This window comes from Trachypithecus francoisi, unplaced genomic scaffold, assembly GCF_009764315.1.
Source record: "Trachypithecus francoisi isolate TF-2019V2 unplaced genomic scaffold, Tfra_2.0 Lachesis_group12, whole genome shotgun sequence".
NCBI lineage: Eukaryota > Metazoa > Chordata > Mammalia > Primates > Cercopithecidae > Trachypithecus > Trachypithecus francoisi.
This window is the reverse complement of record NW_022681457.1, coordinates 57,109,233-57,127,169: the sequence shown is the minus strand read 5'-3', so window position 1 is coordinate 57,127,169 and position 17,937 is coordinate 57,109,233.

The window sequence follows — 17,937 nt, the reverse complement described above, 5'->3', positions numbered from 1 at the left end:
GATCAGGTCACTATTCAAATGTTGGCTCCCTAGAGAGACTCTTCCTTATCATTCTATCTAAAGTACTGAGCACCCCAACACTCTGAATCCCTTCATTCTGCTTCCTTTTCCTGCTATTTGACACTACCTGAAAAAACTACTTGTCTCTCACTAGAACATAAGCTCATAAAGGCAAGAACTGTGTTCAGCCTGTTCTCCCTTCTACCCCAGCACTTAGAAGAGTGACACACAGTCAGCATCCAGCGAGTGTTTATGAAATGAGTCACTTCTCGGCAGCATTCAGCACTGTGACCACAGCCTCTTTTAACTCTTTTAATATCCTCTCCTGCTTTTCCTCCTCCCACTCTAGTAGCTACTCCTCTGGGGGCTTGTCCTTTACTCACTATAAGTCCTTACAGATCTATCATCTGTCAATTTTCTTTATCTATTTAAAGACAGGGTCTAACTTTGTTGCCCGAGCTGCAGTGCAGTGGCATGATCATGATTCGCTGCATTCTCCATCTCCTGGCTCAAATAATCTCCTTGCCTCAGTCTACCATGTACGTGGGGCCACAGGCATGTGCCACAATGACCGGCTAATTTCTTTCTTTTTTTTATAGAGATGGGGCCTCACCTTATTGCCAAGGCTATTCTGGAACTCCTAAGCTCAAGCAATACTCTTGTCATGGTCTCCCACAGTGCTGGGATTACAAGGGTGAGCCACCACACCCGGCTTTATTTTTTCTTTTCTTAAGATACGGGTCCTCACCATGTGGACTCAAACTACTGGGCTCAAGTAATCCCCCCCAGCTCAGCCTGCCAAGTAGCTGGGACTAAAGCCATGGGCCCACCATGCCTGGCTTGTCCAATTTTATTCTACACACTTACTCTACATTTGAACAGTTGCTATTACTCTTCATTCTGCATCTCTACCTCAAATTCATACTCTAGTCCCTTATATCCAAATGATGACTAGACACTGCTACTCTGCCATCTAAAAGGCACATCTAGCTTAGCCTGAGTACAAAACTCTCCCTTTCCCAATCCAGCTTTCCCTCCAGCATCACCTATCTCTCTAAATCTGGAAGCACCACTCCTGCTTCCCTCCAGCATGTGCTAAGAGTTCCAAATGACTTGCAGCTCCTTGAAAAGGCCTCTGTCTGGTCCAGCACCCATTGAGGGCTTTGATTCAAGTGCACATCAGAAGCCTTCTCTCCTAAACTCTAATTGGATGGTAAATAAGTATTGACCTAAGTATTCTTTCCTTCCCAGCCATGCAGTTGATTTTCCTCTATAGGTTTGCTGCGAAGAGAAGTAAAATAATTTCAACAATTTGAATAGGATTTATTATTCAAAATGATATTTTTACAATAGGAATTCTGTAGGGATGATGTAAATGTAAGGAAACAGCTACGGCTTGGAAGACTAATGAGCAAAGCTTGTTGTCCCAGGCCTACTGGAACCACATTCCTGGGCAATTTCATGAGCAGGCACAAGTGATCAGCAGGGGTAGATTAAGACTCATTGCCCAAGGAACAAAGATGACAGGGCAGCAGCTCTCAATCACAGCCTGCATGAGAACTGCCTGAGGAATGCAGCCTGGGACTCAGAGCTCCACTGGAATCCGTCTCTGCCCATCGACTGGATGGTTTTGTTACTGCTCCCCATCCCAACACCTCCGCTGGCCTTGCATGTGTGCACACTGCATATGCACTGAAGTGTGGGGGGGAGAAATCAGGAATCTCTCCTGCTTCTTTTAATAGCAATGGTTCTATTATGAAAAATGCAATGGCAACACTGTAAGCCATAATGATGATTCAATTCGAATGTCTGTTTTACTTTGCTTTCATAAGTTTCTCTTAAAGTTTGGATAATAATTTCAGAAGCCAACATTTTGCTTGTTTGTTTGTTTTTGTTTTGAGACAGAGTCTTGATCTGTCACCCAGGCTGGTTCACTGCAACCTCCACCTCCCGGGTTCAAGTGATTCTCCTGCCTCAGCCTCCTGAGTAGCTGGGATTACAGGCACCCACCACCACACCTGGCTAATTTTTGTAATTTTAGTAGGGATGGGTTTTCACCATGTTGGCCAGGCTGGTCTCGAACTCCTGACCTCAGGTGATCGACCTGCCTCAGCCTCCCCGAAAGTGTTGAAATTGCAGATGTGAGCCACCATGCCTGGCCCAGAAGCCAACTTTTATTTAAAAACAGCACCAGACCCTGTGTACAAATACCAACTTCTAAAAATACTTTATAAATAAGAAATATCTTACCAAAGTTACTATTGCAAATTCAGCTGTTAGGTTTGTGGTTTTAAAAAGAACATGGACAAATCTGTAAATAAACTTGTGTTCAGGAACATACTCAAAGTATTCCTTTGGCATCTTTTCTCGCTGAAAGAAGAAAGGTTGTGATATAAGTATCCATTGGAAAAAAAAATGAAGTATTCTTAACACAGCAGTATTCATACTTATGCCTATGTGTCGCTTAGAACAATTTGGACTGGGGAGATGTCTTTTAGTTTCTAAAATATGAACAGTGGGATCTTAAGATACCACAATAATTCAATACTCATCAACATTCAGTGAAAAAAATGGGCTGAAGCTCAGAAAATTTTTATGTTCCTTTCTACTCTTTTTCCCCACATAATTCTATAAAAATGCAAAATGCTTTTAGGCTTTAAAGTCTTACTTACAATAATTCATTCTTCTCTGCAATAAACTTTGAAAAAACACATTTAGTTTTCTGTAACCATAAGGATCTAAGGCTGCACTATTCAATACAATGGTCACTAGCCACATGTGGCTATTGTGTACCTGAGGAAGTACATCTTTTAATTTACACACCATTTATTTAAATTTAAATTTTTTTATTTCTATTCACAGAAATCATGTATATGTGTTAAAGGCATTTACAAAAATTTATATCATTTGATGCTATTGACAATTATATTTTTAAAAGATACATTTTCTGTTATTTGGATTATATATTTACTCTCATTAGCTCACTAATTAACCAGAGCTGCAGATTTCTTATTCCAGCACATCCTTTTTATAACACTTCTTAAATAAGATGATTAGATGCAACATGACATGGGGAAGAAGACTTAAAAATGTCTTTGACTTCAGCATGAAACAAACACAAGTCTATAAGAAAAATACGGCCTCAATAAAAGTGACACTTACAGTAAGTGGATGTAACTGCTCGTCAAATATATTGAGGGATTTATCTGCATCTCTATAAAGTAAAAATGTGCATTTAAGAAATTATTTCAGAAATGATTAATATCTTAGTAAAATATCTGTTTAGTAAAATAATGCCTCCTGTATGCTTTGGTGTTTACTTCACCAAGGCAAACCATTTTACAAATCCTTTTCTTGGAGCCTGACCTTCAGAGGGTCTGCGGAACTCTTATCACTCAGCACATCAAGTCCTGTGAAATCTTTTATTACAGTAACCAGTCAGAATTGCCAGTAAGTACTGACCCTTCCTAACAGGCCATGGTAATGAACCTGTTATATTTTCACTCCTCTAACCTGACATTGAACACAAGAATGTTTTAGAAAGCAGTAGTAATGGGCAATAAAGTATTTAGAACTTAAATAAACGTGAATATGGCTGAGTGCGGCGGCTCACGCCTTAATCCCAGCACTTTGGGAGGTCGAGGCGAGTGGATCACGAGGTCAGGAGATCGAGACCATCCTAGCCAACATAGTGAAACATCTCTACGACAAACACACACACACACATATCAGCTGGGCATGGTGGCATGAGCCTGTAGTCCCAGTTACTCAGGAGGCTGAGACAGGAGAATCACTTGAACCTGGGAGGTGGAGGTTGCAGTGAGCCGAGATCGTGCCACTGCACTCCAGCCTACTGACAGGACGAGACTCCGTCTAAATAAATAAATAAATAAATAAATGTGAATGCGTTTCAGATTTTGTAGTCTTTTTCTCTTAATAATTACTAATTTAAAAGTATTAATATAATAATGACTATCAATTACTGAGAATAGTATAATTATTCTCTTTATTATCATTTTCTCGGTATTAGATTCTCATGATATGTTTACTTAAGTAGTTCGAATTAAAAACTTATCTGTTTTTTTATTTTGAAGTAGGCCAGTCTTTGATGAATTAAGAGGTTAATACAGCGAATACATTTTGCCTGTTTAAGAAACCAATGGTTCTTGCAATGTACTCTGTGGACCTCTGGAGATCCCCTACACCATTTTTCATGAGGCCCAAGCAGCCAAAACTGTTCTGATAAAAATACTAATTCAGCCTGAGAAAGCTGATTAAAAACAAAAAATAATGTAATTTTTAAAAGATATGAAGGCATTGCCTGCTTTCTCACTGTTTGACACTTGCCATGATTTTATAAAAGCAAGTGGGTGAAATAGCTGGTTTCTCAGCATAAATCAAGGTGATCAACTTACACTAGTAGTCATTCTATTCTCCACAGCCCCTTACAGTTAAAAAAGAGAGTCTGATTTAGTTAAGAATGTCTTTGATGAAGCAGTAAAAATTAATGGTATTATTAAATCTTGACCTTCCTATTTAATACTCTGAAAAAGTGGAAAGTTAACAAGAAGCACTTCTTCTTACTGCAGTATGGTTGTGTTAAGAAAAAGAACTGGTGATTTAAATGTAAACTGAATAATCACTTTTTTAAATAAAATGTTGTTTTTACTTAAAAGTAAAACAACTATCATTCTCAAAAATGAATAAAGTGAGCCTTTTACATCATGGAAAATAAGTGTTCCCCTACTGGTGAAAGTGTAAATTAGTTCAACCTTTGTGGAAGACAGTCTGGAGATTCCCCAAAGACCTACAGACAGAATTACCATTCAACCGACCAATCCCATTTCTGACTAGATACCTAAAAGAATATAAATCATTCTATTATAAAGTCACATGCACACATAGGCTTACTGTAGCACTATTCACAAAAGCAAAGATATGGAATCAACATAAATGCCCATCAATGTTAGACTGGATAAAGAAAATGTGGTATATATATACCATGGAATACTATGCAGTCATAAAAAGAACAAGATCATGTCCTTTGCAGGAATATGAATGGAGCTGGAGGCCATTATCCTAAGCAAACTAACACAAGAATAGAAAACCAAATATCACATGTTCCCATTGGTGAGAGCTAAATGATGGAAACACATTAATACATAGAGGGGAACAACACACACTAAAATCTTTTGGACGGTGGAAGATGAGAAGAGGAAGAGGATCAGAAAAAATAACTACTGGGTACTGGGCTTAATACCTGGGCATGAAATAATATGTACAGCAAATCCCCATGACACAAGTTTACCTAGGTAACAAACCTGTGCATAAACCCATGAACTTAATATAAAATCTAAACAAAAAAAGACAATAACTGTTCTCAATGATAATAGTCAAGCTTTCAGGCTAAAAACCAGAACTTTGGAAAACACACTTCTTCTACTGTAAACTTGACAGCTTCTCAGTACTTAAAGAACTTTTAATAAGACATGGTGATACTAACAAAAGTGAGTTTTTGACACAACAAGACATAAACCATTATTTACCAAATAAACAATGCATACTATTATACAAGAAAGCATGGGGAAAAGACCCATTTACTGTGCAAGAAAGATCAGTGAGTATTGATGGAATAAACGTATTGATATGTAAAATTCCCCTGTAACTAAGAAAAAGCACTTGTGGAGTTTTGAGGTAGTATTAAAGAACACTCACAATTATCTAAAAGCTTTAGAGATACATCTTTTGGTAGTTACATAATTGCATGAAGCTTGATCATCTTACATCTTATTTGCTTCTCTAAAAATATTGTGAAGAGAATACAGCTGTCTTCTATTATGCCAAACTTTAGAGGTTTGCAATAATATCAATATATGACACACTTTTTACTCTACTTTTTATTGTAGAGAAGTTATTTTTCTTTAAAAAATGTTATTTATGTTAACGATATACTTCTCAGAAAATATTTTTATCGTCACAACCTGGGTTATTGCTTATTACTGACATCTAGTGGGTAAAAGCCATCAATGCTACTAAACTTTCTGCAATGCACCAATAAAGCATTTATTTCCTCAAAACAAAGCATTATCTAGCTCAAAATATCAATAGTGCTAAGGTAGTAAAATCTAAACCAGAAATAGATTTTTAAAAGATCGCAATTTTAATTTCTTACACAGATTCTTTGGGATTCTCAGTAAGTTAGGACTTAAAACAGTCTTAAGGGTGAAAGAAAACACAAATAATCTGCTTCAATATTTTAGTAGGCACAATACAGCTGATGATGTCTATAGCTATGAACTAACACTGAACTTGATATTATAAAATGTAATCAGTTGGAATAACAAGAAAGGTTTTAAAAGAGCTCACCTTTTCTTCATGTGATAATATATTGCTAACGCCACACTATAGAAAGAGAAAAAAATCATAACAATAGATTTTATCATTTGTTGGGTCTAAAAACTTTTTTAAAAAGGGAGGAGGAAGAAATTATCCCAGTGGCTCTGAAATTTAAATCTTTTACTTCAGAACACTACCATTAGGGCACTATATTCTTGTTTTAGTTTTTTGGTTTTTAACAAAAATATGAGGATCAAAATGCTAGGCAATATACTGTTAGAAGACATGTTTCTGTTGATGATTATAATATATAAATCATAACATATTTCCCTGTTACATGCTCTTCTACCCACAAAACCTTTCATCCCATGCAACTTATACCCATGTGGGCATATGCTTAAATTTAAGACATACACTAGTGCTTTTTTAAAGTTGTTAGGCCTTGCACTTTAGTTGATTTAATTAACTATCTCCTACCCATCCATGTTTTATTATTTCCTAAAAGTTAATGATAAAAGTGTTTTATACCAAATTAAATCACTTAAAACCACTTTTGCATAATTAATGTTAGTAAACCTAAGTACACACAAAATCAATCATAGCTCTCTGAAAATAAGCAGTGCTAACGGTAATGCAGCATAGCACTACACAGTATAATATTAAGGGCAGGTACTTTCAATTAGTTTAAATGAAATATTTATGAACAAATAAAACTCTTCAAATATATGTTACTGCATTCTTATCTTCAGACACTGTGTATCAGGAAACATAAGTTATGTTTTTCCATCTGCCCACAACATCTAAAATGAGGCTCAAATAATTGAAGGAAGGCAAATCTGAATTTTAACAGTATGTCTATATAATATTAGCATTTTTTAAAAAGCTTGTAACATTAGTATCTAAGATGGCTATGTCTATAGTGCTTCAAGAAGTTTTTAATCTCTAAAATACTTTTAAAATAAAAGAATTTGAAGTTATCTGCTAAAAAGGACCAAGGATCTAAATGACATTTACTCCAGCACCATTTTAAAGATAAGAAAAACAATGTTTAAAATTGACTTGCCCAATGTCCCACCACATAGGAGCAGTTTGTTGTCCTAAATTCAAATCAGGCAGTGGCTCTCGAACTTTGCTACACATTGGAATCAACTGAGGAGCTTTAAAAACTTCCTTCTTTTTAACATGAAACATTTTGATTTAATTAGCATTGTGTATAACTTTGAACATCAGGTTGTTGTTAAAATGTCCCAAGTGATTCTAATGTACAGCAGGGTTTCGGAATGATTGAGTTGGGGTTCAAATCAGAACCTTCTGAGATGCTTTTATCCGTATAAGAATGCCTCACATCCATCCCTATTTTCTTAAAAGGCTTCTGAGTGCCTAGAGTTGAAGGAGAGGTGGAGGTAGGAAGAAGCACGTGATTGCAGACATACATTTTAAGAAAACTTGCATCAGTAATCAAATGTGGTCCATGCATTCCATTGAGAACAATGCTCTACTCACCTATATAAAACATTTTCCAAAATCTGTTTATAAACCCACTTTGTCAATTTTGGCTTTTGCTGCCGTTGCTTTTGGTGTTTTAGACATGAAGTCCTTGCCCATGCCTATGTCCTGAATGGTACTACCTAGATTTTCTTCTAGGGTTTTTATGGTATTGGGTCTAACATTTAAGTCTCTAATCCATCTTGAATTAATTTTCGTATAAGGGGTAAGGAAAGGATCCAGTTTCAGCTTTCTACTTATGGCTAGCCAATTGTCCCAGCCCCATTTATTAAATAGGGAATCCTTTCCCCATTTCTTGTTTCTCTCAGGTTTGTCAAAGATCAGATGGCTGTAGATGTGTGGTATGATTTCTGAGGACTCTGTTCTGTTCCATTGGTCTATATCTCTGTTGTGGTACCAGTACCATGCTGTTTTGGTTACTGTAGCCTTGTAGTATAGTTTGAAGTCAGGTAGCGTGATGCCTCCAGCTTTGTCCTTTTGACTTAGGATTGTCTTGGCAATGCGGGCTCTTTTTTGGTTCCATATGAACTTTAAAGCAGTTTTTTCCAATTCTGTGAAGAAAGTCATTGGTAGCTTGATGGGGATGGCATTGAATCTATAAATCACCTTGGGCAGTATGGCCATTTTCACGATATTGATTCTTCCTATCCATAAGCATGGTATGTTCTTCCATTTGTTTGTGTCCTCTTTGATTTCACTGAGCAGTGGTTTGTAGTTCTGCTTGAAGAGGTCCCTTACATCCCTTGTAAGCTGGATTCCTAGGTATTTTATTCTCTTTGAAGCAATTGTGAATGGAAGTTCATTCCTGATTTGGCTCTCTGCTTGTGTATTACTGGTGTATAAGAATGCTTGTGATTTTTGCACATTAATTTTGTATCCTGAGACTTTGCTGAAGTTGCTTATCAGCTTAAGGAGATTTTTGGCTGAGACGATGGGGTTTTCTAAATATACAATCATGTCATCTGCAAACAGGGACAATTTGACTTCTTCTTTTCCTAACTGGATACCCTTGATTTCTTTCTCTTGCCTGATTGCCCTAGCCAGAACTTCCAACACTATGTTGAATAGGAGTGGTGAGAGAGGGCATCCCTGTCTTGTGCCAGTTTTCAAAGGAAATTTTTCCAGTTTTTGCCCATTCAGTATGATATTAGCTGTGGGTTTGTCATAAATAGCTCTTATTATTTTGAGGTACGTTCCATCAATACCGAATTTATTGAGCGTTTTCAGCATGAAGGGCTGTTGAATTTTGTCAAAAGCCTTTTCTGCATCTATTGAGATAATCATGTGGTTCTTGTCTTTGGTTCTGTTTATATACTGGATTACGTTTATTGATTTGCGAATGTTGAACCAGCCTTGCATCCCAGGGATGAAGCCCACTTGATCATGGTGGATAAGCTTTTTGATGTGCTGCTGAATCCGGTTTGCCAGTATTTTATTGAGAATTTTTGCATCGATGTTCATCAGGGATATTGGCCTAAAATTCTCTTTTTTTGTTGTGTCTCTGCCAGGCTTTGGTATCAGGATGATGTTGGCCTCATAAAATGAGTTCGGGAGGATTCCCTCTTTTTCTATTGATTGGAATAGTTTCAGAAGGAATGGTACCAGCTCCTCCTTGTACCTCTGGTAGAATTCAGCTGTGAATCCATCTGGTCCTGGACTTTTTTTGGTGGGTAGGCTATTAATTGTTGCCTCGATTTCAGAGCCTACTATTGGTCTATTCAGGGATTCAAATTCTTCCTGGTTTAGTCTTGGAAGAGTGTAAGTGTCCAGGAAATTATCCATTTCTTCTAGATTTTCTAGTTGATTTGCGTAGAGGCATTTATAGTATTCTCTGATGGTTGTAAACTAGTTCAACCATTATGGAAAACAGTATGGCGATTCCTCAAGGATCTAGAACTAGATGTACCATATGACCCAGCCATCCCACTACTGGGTATATACCCAAAGGATTATAAATTACTCTACTACAAAGACACATGCACACGTATGTTTATTGCGGCACTATTCACAATAGCAAAGACTTGGAATCAACCCAAATGTCCATCTGTGACAGACTGGATTAAGAAAATGTGGCACATATACACCATGGAATACTATGCAGCCATCAAAAAGGATGAGTTTGCGTCCTTTGTAGGGACATGGATGCAGCTGGAAACCATCATTCTTAGCAAACTATCACAAGAAGAGAAAACCAAACACCGCATGTTCTCACTCATAGGTGGGAACTGAACAATGAGATCACTTGGACTCGGGAAGGGGAACATCACACACTGGGGCCTATCATGGGGAGGGGGGAGGAGGGAGGGATTGCATTGGGGAGTTATACATGATATAAACGTTATGCACATGTACCCTAGAACTTAAAGTATAATAAAAAATAAAATAAAAAAAATAAACCCACTTTGTCCTGTTAATTTGCTCAATAAACCTTTATTTTACCAATAGTGAATATACCAGCTGATCATTTATCAAACTTGCTGACAAAAAATTAAAATTACACTTAAAGTAGAATTCTAAAAATTAGAATGATGGAGAAAAAAGATAAAATTTATTAATACTTGTTTGAGCAGTATTAATCTTTAAAACTACTTTTGAATTGTATATTAACATATTACAATCTTTTGAATAGAAGCCAGGGACTCTAGCCAAAGTACAACATTTTTTTTTTTCCCCAAGTATTTAGAGACTTGGTTGAATACAGACGTTTAGTGATTAATTAATAGGTCACAAAGCTTAAGACTTTAGACAGAGTTTGAGTCAAGTTCTTGATGAAACACAACCACTGTTAGAAGTGAGATAGAAAAGTGACATTATTATGAGTGTAAATTTCCTACTTTTAATTAGAATAGAAGTTACTGACAATTGGTTTGGCTAGGAAAGGTAGTGCATTAGAAACAAAATTGTTTATAAGCAGCTATGTTTATAGAATGAAAAGTAAAACTGACAACCATCCTCTTGTGAAGAAAAAGAAGTAAAATGAAAGATAAAGACGTTAATATTCTAAATTAGCACTTTCCAAACTGTGTTCTAAAACTGTGTTCTAAAAATTAAACACTCATAATCCAAGCAGATGATAATGATGTTCTCTAGGCAGCCCCAACAAGAGCTGGTGGTGGTTTTGTTGCTTTTAAAATAAACTTGAAAGGCTCATCTTGGGTTGTTCTAAAAGTGCATCTTCTATTGTGCCCTATGAGGTGTTCATGCAAAATGAAGGGAAGTCAAATGCAGATATACAACGGTGCCAGTAGAGAAAAAGTTGTTCCTTCTTCCAAGATTAATGTCAAAAGTAGTACATATTGATTGATTTAGGCCTGTAACTCATAAAAAAACTTTTTTTGGGGGGGAAAACATCCTATAAAGGACACCTATCCTACTCATTGTTTTCAACATTGTCATAAGGCAAAAAAGCATCAAATAAATAACTACACTTTTCCAGGGATTGATTATTTGCTAACCAATTTTCCCTTCCAATGTGAAGTCTAAAGTTAAAGGAGAAACTGAAAATTAATATTTTTTTGAAAATTAATATTTAGAATTGGAAATCAATATATAGTTGACAACAGTTTCTTAGACTGATTGCTGAAAAAGATAATCAAATGACTGAAATAACTGAGGATGGCTGGGATGATTTTAGAAAAAGGGGCTGTGTCCCTTGACATCATAGTTGTACTCACGATTTTACCGTGGTTGTAAAATAAGGCTGGCTGACTTGCTGTCATCTAGGTATATGGTTGAACACGAGCTGTACTTTTTAGTAAAATGCTTAGTAGGTACCTGAAGGGGAAGGGAAATAGAAGAAAACATCACAGTAAGTTAAACCGATAAAAGTGTGTTTTTTCCCATTGATTAAAATGTCAAATGACAGAGTACTAAGGTACTTCTTATACTTCGTGAACTGAGTGTGGAATCATGTGCACTCCATGGGAAACCCATTGGAGGCTCTTAAATTTAACAGAGGATGTTTGAGAAATGGGTTATAAAAGGCTGCCCTTAATATGGTACCTATCATCAGACCTGGCAAGCGTCTACTGTGAATTCCCCTTTATAAATAATGAGAAATGTCTAAGATTTCAGTGTTTTTAAAGCAATATAAAGCAGCTGAGATTTTCTATTATTTACTTACTACAATAAGCTGTAATACATTAAATAATATTGGCACAAGAGCATTTTATTGCAATGAATGAAGATTAATGCTACATTACTAAGTTACTAATCCTAAATGTAATCTTCCAGGAGACAGCGGGACAAAATAAGTGTTTTAGATTCAGAAGCTCTGTGTGCCAGGGCTGCTCCATAACCAACAATAGAGAAAGTCATAGCATTCTCAAGTCCTGTTTTCTTACATGGAAGATAAAAAGACTATGACTTTAATATCATCTCACACTCTGAAAACAGATAACAAAGACAACTCTAGGAATTTAACTTTCACTTCATGTTTCAATAAGACTGCCAGGACATCACTCTCATGAATGGATAAACAAATAATACTCTTTCAAAAGTTGATTCATTTTATTCTACAAGTCATTTGACCTGCTCGTACACATCTTCCTGCCACACATTTTCCTGGTGCTCTCTGCCTAGGATTCTTTTTCTTTGTCCCAGCAAGCATGACCCCATTTACCCTCGGAGATTCCTTTGCCAGCAACCACACCACAAAATATTTCCATTTTTGTAAACTAGTCAGTCTAATTCACGACTTGTTACATGACACCAATTCTTAGAGAGTACTCTCCTCATAAGAAAATAGGTCTTTCCAAGGAAGGGGGTTCTTTCTTCTCTACCTGGAGATGCTGAGCACAGAATTTTGGACAAGTTTAAAAGTTCAACAGGTGCTTGACAAATTAATTAAATCAGTTCCAATTTGGAAAATAAATCTTACTATATCAAAAACATTAACAGTTTACTATTTATAGGTATTATTTCAGGTAGTCAAAACTAAAAAGGAACAAATTATCTTTATTCAGTCAGCATAAATACCAAGAATGTAAAATTTTGCAAACTTTAACACAAAATGGAAGGTGTTACTTAGTAGTCTTAAGGTTGAATAACGAAGACTAGAAAATCATCATACCTCATAATTTAGTAAGCCAAAACCAAAACATTACCATCAAAGGTCCAGTATCTGTTGAACTCCTATACTGACTTTTTTTCCGTTGTACCTGTTGCCTTTTATTTTAGCCCATTGAAAATTCTGAAGTTTACTTTTGTCTCTCTCCTTTTTGGGAGGACAAATTTTAGGTACGTTTTTAAAGAATTAACCTTTTTTTTTTTTTGAGACAAGGTCTCACTTTGCTGCCCAGGCTGGAGTGCAATGGCACAATCAGAGCTAATAGCAGCCTCAAACTCCTGGGCTCAAGTAATCCTCTGCCTTAGCCTGCTGAGTAGGTAAGACAACAGGCACATGCCACCATACCTGGCTAATTTGTTTTTTTAATGTTTTTGTAGACATGCAGTCTTGCTATGCTGATCAGACTAAAAATGAACAAATTTTAATTTAATATTTCCAACACTTTGGACATTAATGAAAACAGCTCCATTTATAGTGTGAAGTGATGAAACAATATGGCAGGGTATAAAATTTGGATAGGAATACTAAACAAGGGCCTGCCACAGTGGCTCACACCTATAATCCCAGCACTTTGAGAGGCCAAGGCAGGCAGATCCTCGAGGTCAGGAGTCAGAGACTGCCTGGCTAACACGGTGAAACCCTGTCTCTACTAAAATTTAGCCAGGTATGGTGGTGGGTGCCTGTAATCCCAGTTATTTAGGAGACTGAGGTGGGAGAATCACTTGAACCTGGGACATGGAGGTTGCAGTGAGGTGAGATTGCACCACTGCACTTCAGCCTGAATGAAAGAGTGAGACCTTATCTCAGAAATAAAAAGAAAATTAAAAAAGGCCTTGGTAGAAAAGTGTAATAAGTTTATTGTTAATATATATGTTAAATTCTCTGGATTAATATTAATTATACTGAAATTAAATTATATAATTTACACTTTAAATATAGGTCATAAATTTGGGTTAAATATAATAGATTGACCATAAATTTATTCCCTCTAAGATTGACAGTGATGATTTTTAATAAATGATGAATTATAAAAAGTAGATAATGGAGTGGTGTCTGGCATGGTAGCACAACTTTGGTGCCTACAAGACGTGACTGGAACAGAAACAAGCAAGCCAGTTTGTCTTCCAGAACCCAAGGCAGACTTCAACTTAGAGGGAAATGGCACCTTTGAAAGTAGGGTGAAACATAAAATAAAAGCCAGCGAGGTCAGTTGAAAAATCTGTGGTTAGAGCCCCAAGTCCACCTGTCCTTCCATCTTACAAGGAATTTAAATGTGTGTTCTCCGGATATATAAAAGCTGAAATTTCTGGGCTCAGAGATACCATAGCTAAAACCTGAGAGATGGAAAAAACTGTACATCAAGAAGCAGAACTCCACCTCTGCTTCTGGAAAGCAAGTAGCCATGCTTTTACATCCCAGGCAGAAAACTGGGAGATCCTTCTCAGAAGGAACTGAATGGTCCCAGAGTAAAGATCCCCAGATAATACACTGAAGTCCCCCAGATGAAATGCTGGCTTCATTTCCAAAATCTCACAGACTCTCCTTAGTGAACAGAAGTCCTGCTTCCAGTGAAAGTCAAGGACCACCATACAAGAGAGATCAAAACAACAGGAAAAAATAATTCATGAGACCAGTGAAAATTCAGAAGCAAAACTTAAAAAAAATATCCTCAACAAGAGTAACAAGAGAAATATTAAAGTATAAAGTAAAAAATATCCAAGAAGTAGAATGAAAAGACAAACTGGAAAGTAGGAGGGAGTGAGGGGATTAAAAACCAATGTGGATACACGAGTCTAAGCAGCCCAGCATCTGAATAACAAGAATATCAAAAAAATTAATAGAGAAAATAGAGAAGAAAAGAAATTCTCTTGAAGAGATAATCTGAAGACTTAGTAGCTCCAGTAAAGGGAAAAATCCCCACACTAAGCTGTATTTTAAAATTTCAGAATCCCAGAGAGAAAGAAGGTCCTAAAAAGCTTCTAGAGATATGTAAAACCCAGTTACAAATAATGTATCATACAATAGTAACAGATTAAAAAACAATACTATAATGAGAACAGAATTACAAAATACCTTTAGAACTGTAACATTTAGTTTCAACCTAAAATTTTATTCTGTATCAACGAGGAAGGGTTTTAAGACTGGCTGGGTCTCTAAACATATTCCCACGTGCCTTTTCCCAGGAAAATGTGCTCTAGTACAACTAGAGAGGATAACAAGGCAGAAGGAAACACAGAATCTAGGACTCAGGGAATCTCTCAGAGGAGGGCAGTTATGTGAGATCTCAGAAGACTTTCAAGAGATACCTTAGAAAAGTAAGCATGTAGCATATCTAGGAAAGTCACTCTACGTTGAACTATGATGACAAAAGGCCAAGGAAAGTTGCCCTAAGAGAAATATAAAACAGATGTATTTGAGCTGATCAATATTTTTGATATGCATGTGACAAATGTTACAACACTTGGGGTAAGAATAACTATTAGAGAACAGGCAAATGAATATAGTCAGACAATTAAGTCTAAAAATTACAGGATGTGAAAGCAGAGAGACCAGCCCAGGGCTACTTACTCTTATTACTATGATTACTATAATATTATTATAGAACCCTCATTTATATTCTTGCTGTTGAAATCAACTAAAAAACATGGTTGTGTATGGCTTTTTAATCAAATAAACTAGGATTTAACATAACATTTTAAAAATAAGCAGTAGTACTGGATGTTTAAATTTATATTACATTAATATCCAGCATTTGGCTGGGTAAACTAATGTAGGTGAGGAAAAGGATTATCTGGGAGAAGTGCAGAAGTGCTCAGATGTCAGAACCATTTAAATGAATGAAGGATATGTAATGCAGATGCACAGCTGAAACACCATATGACTTAGCAGTAAATAATACTGGCATAAGCAGAATCATGTAAATATTAGATTTAATAAAAAATGTGCTACAATTGGAAAAAACAGTGGGAAAAAAATAACATCATGGTGTACCCAGAAAGCTGTGCTTTTACCTGCTATACCAGAAAGTCAATAAATAGTGTGGAAAATTAACTTAGCTATTCTAATTTTGTTGTTTGATTTATTTTAAGATTAAATAAAGATCTTTATACCACAACCAGATTCTTGAAATTTAACTTGCATGTCACATCCTTTAAAAGGTGGACACACTAAGCTAAAGACTTTTCTGCATAAATCTGATACTTGGAAAGATAGAAGACATTTACAAAGTCCACAAAGAGAGTTCCATGCTAATAGCACTGGGTCCCCATTTTATTTTTAAGGAATCAAGATAGACGTATTTTACTTCAAACTATGAATTTCTTAACTTTGTGACTATTTACTTACATGGTTTGTGCGGCTGCTCTTTCTCTTTTCTTGAACTAAGAATAAAAAAAGTTAGTTCTGATACAAATATCACAAAATAAAATAGTTGCTAGCATCTGATTGATTATCCCTATGCAAAATGAGACAAAATTCCATTTAAAAATAATTTCCAACTATTTATAATTTAAATTATAGGGCATAATAAATCTCATAAAGTAATATCTTAAAACTTGGCTTTACTTTTTGTCCTAACAGATATTCTATTACATTCACAACTAGGCATGGTGGCACGCGCCTGTTATTCCAGCTACTTGGGAGGCTGAGGCAGGAGAATTGCTTGAACCAGGAGGCGGAGGTTGCAGTGAGTCAAGATTGCACCACTGCACTCCAGCTGTGGGTGACAGAGCAAGACTCCGTCTCAGGGAGGGGGGCGAAATATATATATATATAATATAATTATATATGTATATATTCTACAGTCAAATGAAATAACCCTCATGTAGAAAAAAATGGGCATAACAAATTAAGCCAGATGAGAAATCTAACTAATAAATAAGTTTAACTGTTGCATATATGAGCCATGATTCATTGGTATTTTCTCACTCTGCATTTACACATGGCTTACTTTAATTACCAGAATCGAAGAGCTAGCGGCTCTAAGAACTAGTTCCTGGCCAGGTACAAATCTGTAGATGCACCAGAATCCCTGTAAGCATCTCAAACCACTTATTGGTCATCTACTAATATGTCACTAACAAAAAAAATGTGTCTTTGCACAACTGGAAAGTAAACTATCTTACATTTAAATTTTAAAATGAGTTTGCAAACTTAATTTGACATAGTATCTGCAGCAAAGGAAGTCATTTTTTTTCTAACAAAGGTCAGAATAATAAAAGCTCCAAGAGGGACTTGGGCCATGCTTTGTTTCCTACACTGCCTCCTCCTTTGATGCTGGAAGGCCTTGAAGGCAAACATTCCTACCACTGAAGACTTGAGGGACATGAAATAGCCTTCACTGCTTCCACACACTCTGTGAGAAGCCCATGGCTCTGGAAGAAACTGATAAATACAATTCTGATATAGTTTAGATATTTTCCACCCTCCAGATCTCATATGAGAATGCGACCCTCAATGTTGGAGACATAGCCTCCTGGGAGGTGTTTGGGTAATGGCAGTGGATTCCTTATGAATGGCTTGGTGCTATCCTCACAATAATGAGCAAATTCTCATTCTGGTAATTTACATAAGAGCTAGTTAAGAGTGTGGCACCTTCCCCCTTCCCCTCTCCCTTGCTCCCTCTCTCATGTGAAACCACTTGCTGTCCCTTTGCCTTCCATTATAATTGTAAGCTTGGTGAGGCCCTCAGCAGAAGCAGGTGTTGAAGCTATGCTAGTAAAACCTGCAGAACTAGGAGCCAATTAAACTTTTTTAAAAAATAAATTACCCAGACTCAGGTATGTCTTTATAGCAATGCAAAAATGAACAAACACAAGTCCTGACCAGAAATGACTGACTTAAGGCAGGCAAAATCTACACAAACCATAAAAGCACAATTAGAAACCCATATTTTATTGTGCTGCATTACTTCAAATATTATTATGGAACCCTCATTTATATTCTTGCTGTTGAAATCAACTAAAAAACTTGGTTGTATATGGCTTTTTAATCAAACTAGAATTTAACATAACATTTTAAAAATAAGC